At 56.1% G+C, this 11,079-nt stretch overlaps 1 pseudogene; it reads left to right on the top strand.

Annotated features, from left to right (window-relative positions):
• LOC129846181 (NXPE family member 3-like) overlaps positions 1 to 1,958 on the top strand; it is a 6,737-nt pseudogene extending 4,779 nt beyond the window's left edge.
• The last annotated feature ends 9,121 nt before the right edge of the window (positions 1,959 to 11,079 follow it).

Here is an 11,079-nt window from a genome sequence, read left to right as displayed (position 1 = left end):
GTATCACAAAACAATCAACCACATGACATTAGTTTTCCATATCTCCCCACTGACCATTCCCCACATTCTTTATGTTAGAATTATTGATCCAGTATCCACTTTTTGGGACGTTAGAGTTTTTGGGGGCGGGCAAACGTCTCTGGAGACAAAGGGACAGTCCTTTAGCCAATACCGAAGGGTAGAGATAGAGAGTACTCTCCTGCTTAATTTACGACCGGGTGTTGAGGTGTCAAACCGGCCCAGTGCCCTCCTCCCCCCTTTGCAGGTGGGAGAGTGTCTGGTTAATATCAGCTATTGTCAAGCTGATCTGACCCATTATGATCCTCACAGGACAGCCATGACACTTGTTAAAGGTACATTTGTGGAATTTCTTTCCTTCTAAATGCGTTTCAGCCAATCAGTTGTGTTGTGACAAGGTAGGGGGGGTATACAGAAGATAGCCATAGTTGGTTAAAGACCAAGTCCATATTATGGCAAGAACAGCTCAAATAAGCAAAGAAAAATGACAGTCCATCATTACTTTAAGACACAAAGGTCAGTAAATCCAGAAAATTTCAAGAACTTTGAAAGTTTCTTCAAGTGCAGTCGCAAAAACCATCAAGCACTATGATGAAACTGGCTCTCATGAGGACCGCCACAGGAAAGGAAGACCCAGAGTTACCTCTGCTGCAGAGGTACCAGCCTCAGATTGCAGCCCAAATAAATGCATCACAGAGTTCAAGTGACAGACACATCTCAACATCAACTGTTCAGAGGAGACTGAGTGAATCAGGCCTTCATGGTCGAATTGCTGCAAAGAAATCACTACTAAAGGACACCAATAATAAGAAGAGACTTGCTTGTGCCAAGAAACATGAGCAATGGACATTAGACCTGTGGAAATCTGTCCTTTGGTCTGATGAGTCCAAATTTGAGATTTTTGGTTCCAACCGCCGTGTCTTTGTGAGACGCAGAGTAGGTGAACGGATGATCTCCGTATGTGTGGTTCCCACCGTGAAGCATGGAGGAGGAGGTGTGATGGTGTGGGGGTGCTTTGCTGTTGACACTGTCTGTGATTTATTTAGAATTCAAGGCACACTTAACCAGTATATCTACCACAGCATTCTTCAGCGATACGCCATCCCATCTGGTTTGTGCTTAGTGGGACTATCATTTGTTTTTCAACAGGACAATGACCCAAAATACACCTCCAGGCTGTGTAAGGGATATTTGACCAAGAAGGAGAGTGATGCAGTGCTGCATCAGATGACCTGGCCTCCACAATCACCTGACCTCAACCCAATTGAGATGGTTTAGGATGAGTTGGACCGCAGAGTGAAGGAAAAGCAGCCAACAAGTGCTCAGCATATGTGGGAACTCCTTCAAGACCGTTGGAAAAGCATTCCTCATGAAGATGGTTGAGAGAATGCCAAGAGTGTACAAAGCTGTCAAGGCAAAGGGTGAAGAAGAAGATTCTTCTTTGAAGAATATAAAATATCTAATATATTTTGATTTGTGTAACACTTTTTTGGTTACTACATGATTCCATATGTGTTATTTCATAGTTTTGATGTCTTCACTATTATTCAACAATGTAGAAAATAGTACAAATAAAATCAAGATAAACCCTTGAATGAGTAGATGTGTCCAAACTTTTGACTGGTACTGTACCGATAAAGACTCGCTGCTGTAGTCGCTGTCAAATGTGATTCTGACATGTATTGACTCAGGGGTGTGAATACTTATGTAAATTAGATATTTCTAAGACATTTTCAATTATTTTACAAAATTGTCAACAACAATAAAATGTCACTTTTGTCATTATGTTATTATTATTATTATTATTTTGTGTGGGATTTTTTTAAATTCAGGCTGTAACACACTACTTTCTAAATTCACTGAAATCAATTATCTGTCAAATTACAATCTGGTGTTCTGTCTTTGGCATCATTAAAGGTGAAGACTGTTATTGTATCAAATCAATTCTCTGTAATTATTATTACGTGATTAAACTAATCATGTCAATTTAATTAACTAGGAAGTCGGGGCACCACGGAAAATATTCAGATTACAAAGTTATCATTTTCCGAATATAACTCTTCAGATGTTTGAATATCTGATCAATTAGTCTTCTATTAATGAATTATTCTTTACCTCACGTCAGCCTCATCCGAACGTAGGTAAATTGTTGGTTATCTGCACGAACCCAGCATTTACTATAAATCATCCATACACCAATTGGCTTAATAATTGATTTACTAACTTCTAAAGGCTGTCCTTGTCAGGCTGAAGAGTTTAAAGGCTGTCCTTGTCAGGCTGAAGAGTCTAAAGACTGTCCTTGTCAGGCTGAAGAGTAAAGGCTGTCCTTGTCAGACTGAAGAGCTTTGAGTGAAGATACGCTTCTCATCCAGACCCAGAAGAGCATAACACACACACCACCCACGCCTACACACACGCCTACACACACACACCGCCCACGCCTACATGCACACACACACACACACACCACCTACGCCTACATGCACACACACACCGCCCACGCCTACATGCACACACACACACACACACCACCTACGCCTACATGCACACACACACACACCGCCCACGCCTACATGCACACACACACACACACACCACCCACGCCTACATGCACACACACACACACCACCTACGCCTACATGCACACACACACACACACCGCCCACGCCTACATGCACACACACACACACACCACCCACGCCAACATGCACACACACAGATCCACTGCCTGTTTGCTGGTGTATTTGTGCTGTTGCCAGAGTCTTCTGTCTGTGTTATCTGTTTTGTCTTTTATCCCTGCCACCGTCCCCACAGGAGGCCTTTTGCCTCTTTCCAGGCCGTCATTTAAATAAGAATTTGTTCTAAAAAATAAATAATAATACACACACTTTACTTTCTTCAAAAAATGCGAATTAAATTTTGTGTGCTTCCATCTCTTACCCAACCTCCTCCCTTGTCACCCCCTACTCCATCTCCCTCCCCTCCTCCCCCTCGCCTCCCCACTGTCTCCCCCTCCTTCCTCTCCCCCAGTCCCGCTCCATCTCCCTCCCTCTCTCCTCCCCACTGTCTCCCTCTCCCCGAGTCCCGCTCCATCTCCCTCCCCTCTCCTCCCCACTGTCTCCTCCTCCCCCCAGTCCCGTTCCATCTCCCTCCCCCTCTCCTCCCCACTGTCTCCTCCTCCCCCCTCTCCCCCAGTCCCGTTCCATCTCCCTCCCCCTCTCCTCCCCACTGTCTCCTCCTCCCCCCTCTCCCCCAGTCCCGTTCCATCTCCCTCCCCCTCTCCTCCCCACTGTCTCCTCCTCCCCCCTCTCCCCCAGTCCCGTTCCATCTCCCTCCCCCTCTCCTCCCCACTGTCTCCTCCTCCCCCCTCTCCCCCAGTCCCGTTCCATCTCCCTCCCCCTCTCCTCCCCACTGTCTCCTCCTCCCCCCTCTCCCCCAGCCCAACTCCATCCCCCTCCCCCTCTCCTCCCCACTGTCTCCTCCTCCCCCCTCTCCCCCAGTCCCGTTCCATCTCCCTCCCCCTCTCCTCCCCACTGTCTCCTCCTCCCCCCTCTCCCCCAGCCCAACTCCATCCCCCTCCCCCTCTCTCCTCCTCCCCCCTCTCCCCCAGCCCAACTCCATCCCCCTCCCCCTCTCTCCTCCTCCCCCCTCTCCCCCAGCCCAACTCCATCCCCTTCTCTCCTCCTACTCCCTCTCCTCCCCCAGCCCAGCTCCATCCCCCTCCCCCTCTCCCCTCCTCCCCCTTCTCCCCCAGCCCAGCTCCATCCCCCTCCCGCTCTCTCCTCCTCCCCCCTCTCCCCCAGCCCAGCTCCATCCCCCTCCCCCTCTCTCCTCCTCCCCCCTCTCCCCCAGCCCAGCTCCAACTCCCTCCCCCTCTCTCCTCTTCCCTCTATTCCCCCTCCCCCTCTCTCCTCCTCCCCCCTCTCCCCCAGCCCAGCTCCAATTCCCTTCCCCCTCTCTCCTCCTCCCCCCTCTCCCCCAGCCCAACTCTCCCCCTTTAAAGTCATCTGCATCTGACTGAGAAGCCATTCGAATTTTAATTAGCCTGACCCAAGAGGCTGTGAGGCAGAGAGAGGCAGAGAGAGGCTTTTATATCCTCAGCTCCAACAACTAGCATGCCAACCAGCCAGCCAGGGAGCCAGCAAGTCAGTCAGCCACCCAGTCAGTCAGCTTGCAGGCAGCAAGTCAGTCAGCCACCCAGTCAGTCAGCCTGCAGGCAGCAAGTCAGTCAGCCCCCCAGTCAGTCAGCCTGCAGGCTGCAAGTCAGTCAGCCACCCAGTCAGTCAGCCTGCAGGCAGCAGCACTCACAACCAGAGGCCAAACACACACACCTGTAATTCCATTAGCTAGATCCATCTCCACAATCACACCTGTAATTCCATTAGCTAGATCCATCATCACAACCACACCTGTAATTCCATTAGCTAGATCCATCTCCACAACCACACCTGTAATTCCATTAGCTAGATCCATCATCACAACCACACCTGTAATTCCATTAGCTAGATCCATCTCCACAACCACACCTGTAATTCCATTAGCTAGATCCATCTCCACAACCACACCTGTAATTCCATTAGCTAGATCCATCATCACAACCACACCTGTAATTCCATTAGCTAGATCCATCTCCACAATCACTCTGTAGCACAAACAATACTTCCTGTTTGTCCAAGGTGGACATTGCTAGTGGGTACAGTGGCTTTCTGGGAGTCTTTTATCGAATGTTTAATCACTGAAATTACTACATACTTAGGACTCAGGAAACTGCTGATCTCAAAGTGGTACCCAGGCAAAATGCTTTTTTTGTTTTGTTTTTTTGCAAATTAGATGAAAAATGGGTATCGTTTGCTTTTAGCAGATATGTGATCATGTGAAGAATTTCCTGCCTCATTATGGCATGAATGTAGGAATCTCTTCCCTGTGAGGTGATAATTCATATGGAAGCAAAAAATAATGACGTCTAATGAGTTAGTTTGAGCAGCTGCACAAGTTCAGTGTTTAAATTATCTGAACCACAGAGAGAATGTTGGTGTTTTAACGATTTCTGACGTCTCATAGCAGACTGGTGTTGTCCAGGTCCAACGGCGGGATGGGGGACCGAACCCACCCCCCCCCCCCCCCCCCCCCCCCCCCCCCCCCGAGTCATACTGATGTTGGTGTTTTAACGATTTCTGACGTCTCACAGCAAACTGGTGTTGTCCAGGTCCAACGGCGGGATGGGGGACGGAACTAACCCCCCCGAGTCATACTGACTTTTTAACATTCATCTGAAGACTGTTATTGTTATCTAATAAAACAAACTATGTTTAATTAGGCTACATGGGGCGGCGGGTAGCCTAGTGGTTTAGAGCGTTGGGACTAGTAACCCGAAAGGTTGCAAGATCGAATCCCCCGAGCTGACAAGGTAAAAATCTGTCGTTCTGCCCCTTAAACAAGGCAGTTAACCCACTGTTCCCCTGAACAAGGCAGTTAACCCACTGTTCCCCTGAACAAGGCAGTTAACCCACTGTTCCCCTGAACAAGGCAGTTAACCCACTGTTCCCCTGAACAAGGCAGTTAACCCACTGTTCCCCTGAGCAAGGCAGTTAACCCACTGTTCCCCTGAACAAGGCAGTTAACCCACTGTTCCCCTGAACAAGGCAGTTAACCCACTGTTCCCCTGAACAAGGCAGTTAACCTACTGTTCCCCTGAGCAAGGCAGTTAACCCACTGTTCCCCTGAGCAAGGCAGTTAACCCACTGTTCCCCTGAACAAGGCAGTTAACCCACTGTTCCCCTGAGCAAGGCAGTTAACCCACTGTTCCCCTGAACAAGGCAGTTAACCCACTGTTCCCCTGAACAAGACAGTTAACCCACTGTTCCCCTGAACAAGGCAGTTAACCCACTGTTCCCCTGAACAAAGCAGTTAACCCACTGTTCCCCTGAACAAGGCAGTTAACCCACTGTTCCCCTGAACAAGGCAGTTAACCCACTGTTCCCCTGAACAAGGCAGTTAACCCACTGTTCCCCTGAACAAGGCAATGAACCCACTGTTCCCCTGAACAAGGCAGTGAACCCACTGTTCCCCTGAACAAGGCAGGTAATCCACTGTTCCCCTGAACAAGGCAGTTAACCCACTGTTCCCCTGAACAAGGCAGTTAACCCACTGTTCCCCTGAACAAGGCAGTTAACCCGCTGTTCCCCTGAACAAGGCAGTTAACCCACTGTTCCCCTGAACAAGGCAGTTAACCCACTGTTTCCCTGAACAAGGCAGTTAACCCACTGTTCCCCTGAACAAGGCAGTTAACCCACTGTTCCCCTGAACAAGGCAGTTAACCCACTGTTCCCCTGAACAAGGCAGTTAACCCACTGTTCCCCTGAACAAGGCAGTTAACCCACTGTTCCCCTGAACAAGGCAGTTAACCCACTGTTCCCCTGAACAAGGCAGTTTACCCACTGTTCCCCTGAACAAGGCAGTTAACCCACTGTTCCCCTGAACAAGGCAGTTAACCCGCTGTTCCCCTGAACAAGGCTGTTAACCCCACTGTTCCCCTGAACAAGGCTGTTAACCCACTGTGCCCCTGAACAAGGCTGTTAACCCACTGTTCCCCTGAACAGGGCAGTTAACCCCACTGTTCCCCTGAACAGGGCAGTTAACCCCACTGTTCCCCTGAACAAGGCAGTTAACCCACTGTTCCCCTGAACAAGGCAGTTAACCCACTGTTCCCCTGAACAAGGCAGTTAACCCACTGTTCCCTGGAAGGCCGTCATTGAAAATAAGAATTTGTTCTTAACTGACTTGCCAAGTTAAATAAAGAAAAAAGTGTTACCCGATTTAAGTTAATCATATAACAATTAACTTATTAGGATTTGCGGCACCACGAGAACAGTCGTAACCTCCCCCATCTCCCCCAGTCCCGTTTCATCGCCCTCCCTCTCTCCCCCCCACTGTCTCCCCCTCCCCCGTCTCCCCCAGTCCCGTTCCATCGCCCTCCCTCTCTCCCCCCCACTGTCTCCCCCTCCCCCGTCTCCCCCAGTCCCGTTCCATCGCCCTCCCTCTCTCCCCCCCACTGTCTCCCCCTCCCCCGTCTCCCCCAGTCCCGTTCCATCGCCCTCCCCTCTCCTCCCCACTGTCTCCCCCTCCCCCGTCTCCCCCAGTCCCGTTCCATCGCCCTCCCTCTCTCCTCCCCACTGTCTCCCCCTCCCCCGTCTCCCCCAGTCCCGTTCCATCACCCTCCCTCTCTCCTCCCCACTGTCTCCCCCTCCCCCGTCTCCCCCAGTCCCGTTCCATCGCCCTCCCCCTCTCCTCCCCACTGTCTCCCCCTCCCCCCTCTCCACCAGTCCCGTTCCATCGCCCTCCCTCTCTCCTCCCCACTGTCTCCCCCTCCCCCGTCTCCCCCAGTCCCGTTCCATCGCCCTCCCTCTCTTCTCCCCACTGTCTCCCCCTCCCCCGTCTCCCCCAGTCCCGTTCCATCGCCCTCCCTCTCTCCTCCCCACTGTCTCCGTCTCCCCCGTCTCCCCCAGTCTAGTTCCATCGCCCTCCCTCTCTCCCCCCCACTGTCTCCCCCTCCCCCGTCTCCCCCTGTCCCGTTCCATCGCCCTCCCTCTCTCCCCCCCACTGTCTCCCCCTCCCCCGTCTCCCCAGTCCCGTTCCATCGCCCTCCCTCTCTCCCCCCTCACTGTCTCCCCCTCCCCCGTCTCCCCCAGTCCCGTTCCATCTCCCTCCCTCTCTCCTCCCCACTGTCTCCCCCTCCCCCGTCTCCCCCAGTCCCGTTCCATCGCCCTCCCTCTCTCCTCCCCACTGTCTCCCCCTCCCCCGTCTCCCCCAGTCCCGTTCCATCGCCCTCCCTCTCTCCTCCCCACTGTCTCCCCCTCCCCCGTCTCCCCCAGTCCCGTTCCATCGCCCTCCCTCTCTCCTCCCCACTGTCTCCCCCTCCCCCGTCTCCCCCAGTCCCGTTCCATCGCCCTCCCTCTCTCCTCCCCACTGTCTCCGTCTCCCCCGTCTCCCCCAGTCCCGTTCCATCGCCCTCCCTCTCTCCCCCCCACTGTCTCCCCCTCCCCCGTCTCCCCCAGTCCCGTTCCATCGCCCTCCCTCTCTCCCCCCCACTGTCTCCCCCTCCCCCGTCTCCCCAGTCCCGTTCCATCGCCCTCCCTCTCTCCCCCCTCACTGTCTCCCCCTCCCCCGTCTCCCCCAGTCCCGTTCCATCTCCCTCCCTCTCTCCTCCCCACTGTCTCCCCCTCCCCCGTCTCCCCCAGTCCCGTTCCATCGCCCTCCCTCTCTCCTCCCCACTGTCTCCCCCTCCCCCGTCTCCCCCAGTCCCGTTCCATCGCCCTCCCTCTCTCCCCCCCACTGTCTCCCCCTCCACCCTCTCCCCAAGTCCCGTTCCATCGCCCTCCCTCTCTCCTCCCCACTGTCTCCCCCTCCCCCGTCTCCCCCAGTCCCGTTCCATCGCCCTCCCTCTCCCCCCCCACTGTCTCCCCCTCCCCCGTCTCCCCCAGTCCCGTTCCATCGCCCTCCCTCTCTCCTCCCCACTGTCTCCCCCTCCCCCGTCTCCCCCAGTCCCGTTCCATCGCCCTCCCTCTCTCCTCCCCACTGTCTCCCCCTCCCCCGTCTCCCCCAGTCCCGTTCCATCGCCCTCCCTCTCTCCCCCCCACTGTCTCCCCCTCCCCCGTCTCCCCCAGTCCCGTTCCATCGCCCTCCCTCTCTCCCCCCCACTGTCTCCCCCTCCCCCGTCTCCCCCAGTCCCGTTCCATCGCCCTCCCTCTCTCCTCCCCACTGTCTCCCCCTCCCCCGTCTCCCCCAGTCCCGTTCCATCGCCCTCCCTCTCTCCTCCCCACTGTCTCCCCCTCCCCCGTCTCCCCCAGTCCCGTTCCATCGCCCTCCCTCTCTCCTCCCCACTGTCTCCCCCTCCCCCGTCTCCCCCAGTCCCGTTCCATCTCCCTCCCCTCTCCTCCCCACTGTCTCCTCCTCCCCCCTCTCCCCCAGTCCCGTTCCATCGCCCTCCCTCTCTCCTCCCCACTGTCTCCCCCTCCCCCCTCTCCCCCAGACCCGTTCCATCGCCCTCCCTCTCTCCTCCCCACTGTCTCCCCCTCCACCCTCTCCCCAAGTCCCGTTCCATCGCCCTCCCTCTCTCCCCCCCACTGTCTCCCCCTCCCCCCTCTCCCCCAGTCCCGTTCCATCGCCCTCCCTCTCTCCCCCCACTGTCCACTGTCTCCCCCTCCCCCCTCTCCCCCAGTCCCGTTCCATCTCCCTCCCTCTCTCCTCCCAACTGTCTCCCCCTCCCCCGTCTCCCCCAGTCCCGTTCCATCGCCCTCCCTCTCTCCCCCCCACTGTCTCCCCCTCCCCCGTCTCCCCTAGTCCCGTTCCATCGCCCTCCCTCTCTCCCCCCCACTGTCTCCCCCTCCCCCGTCTCCCCCAGTCCCGTTCCATCGCCCTCCCTCTCTCCCCCCCACTGTCTCCCCCTCCCCCGTCTCCCCCAGTCCCGTTCCATCGCCCTCCCTCTCTCCCCCCCACTGTCTCCCCCTCCCCCGTCTCCCCCAGTCCCGTTCCATCGCCCTCCCTCTCTCCTCCCCACTGTCTCCCCCTCCCCCGTCTCCCCCAGTCCCGTTCCATCGCCCTCCCTCTCTCCTCCCCACTGTCTCCCCCACCCCCCTCTCCCCCAGTCCCGTTCCATCGCCCTCCCTCTCTCCTCCCCACTGTCTCCCCCTCCCCCGTCTCCCCCAGTCCCGTTCCATCGCCCTCCCCCTCTCCTCCCCACTGTCTCCCCCTCCCCCGTCTCCCCCAGTCCCGTTCCATCGCCCTCCCTCTCTCCTCCCCACTGTCTCCCACCTCCCCCGTCTCCCCCAGTCCCGTTCCATCGCCCTCCCTCTCTCCTCCCCACTGTCTCCCCCTCCCCCGTCTCCCCCAGTCCCGTTCCATCGCCCTCCCTCTCTCCTCCCCACTGTCTCCCCCTCCCCCGTCTCCCCCAGTCCCGTTCCATCGCCCTCCCTCTCTCCTCCCCACTGTCTCCCCCTCCCCCGTCTCCCCCAGTCCCGTTCCATCGCCCTCCCTCTCTCCTCCCCACTGTCTCCGTCTCCCCCGTCTCCCCCAGTCCCGTTCCATCGCCCTCCCTCTCTCCTCCCCACTGTCTCCCCCTCCCCCGTCTCCCCCAGTCCCGTTCCATCGCCCTCCCTCTCTCCTCCCCACTGTCTCCCCCTCCCCCGTCTCCCCCAGTCCCGTTCCATCGCCCTCCCTCTCTCCTCCCCACTGTCTCCCCCTCCCCCGTCTCCCCCAGTCCCGTTCCATCGCCCTCCCTCTCTCCCCCCCACTGTCTCCCCCTCCCCCCTCTCCCCCAGTCCCGTTCCATCGCCCTCCCTCTCTCCTCCCCACTGTCTCCCCCTCCCCCCTCTCCCCCAGACCCGTTCCATCGCCCTCCCTCTCTCCTCCCCACTGTCTCCCCCTCCCCCGTCTCCCCCCAGTCCCGTTCCATCGCCCTCCCTCTCTCCTCCCCACTGTCTCCCCCTCCCCCGTCTCCCCCAGTCCCGTTCCATCGCCCTCCCTCTCTCCCCCCCACTGTCTCCCCCTCCCCCGTCTCCCCCAGTCCCGTTCCATCGCCCTCCCTCTCTCCTCCCCACTGTCTCCCCCTCTAGCATCTGCAAAAACCCCAGCCTTACTTATGATTCAGTACCACAGAGATCTATACTTCACTTCAGACTAAATGTTAACTCCAACCAAATACGGACGTCTGACTGACACACAGAGATCTATACTTCACCTCAGACTAAATGTTAAACCATCACTGTAGTCTGCCTCTGATATCTGACCATCACTGTAGTCTGCCTCTGACCATCACTGTAGTCTGCCTCTGACCATCACTGTAGTCTGCCTCTGCTATCTGACCATCACTGTAGTCTGCCTCTGCTATCTGACCATCACTGTAGTCTGCCTCTGCTATCTGACCATCACTGTAGTCTGCCTCTGATATCTGACCATCACTGTAGTCTGCCTCTGACATCTGACCATCACTGTAGTCTGCCTCTGATATCTGACCATCACTGTAGTCTGCCTCTGATATCTGACCATCACTGTAGTCTGCCTCTG

Source organism: Salvelinus fontinalis, unplaced genomic scaffold (assembly GCF_029448725.1).
Source record: "Salvelinus fontinalis isolate EN_2023a unplaced genomic scaffold, ASM2944872v1 scaffold_0469, whole genome shotgun sequence".
NCBI lineage: Eukaryota > Metazoa > Chordata > Actinopteri > Salmoniformes > Salmonidae > Salvelinus > Salvelinus fontinalis.
This window is presented reverse-complemented; position numbering and strand designations above follow the sequence as displayed.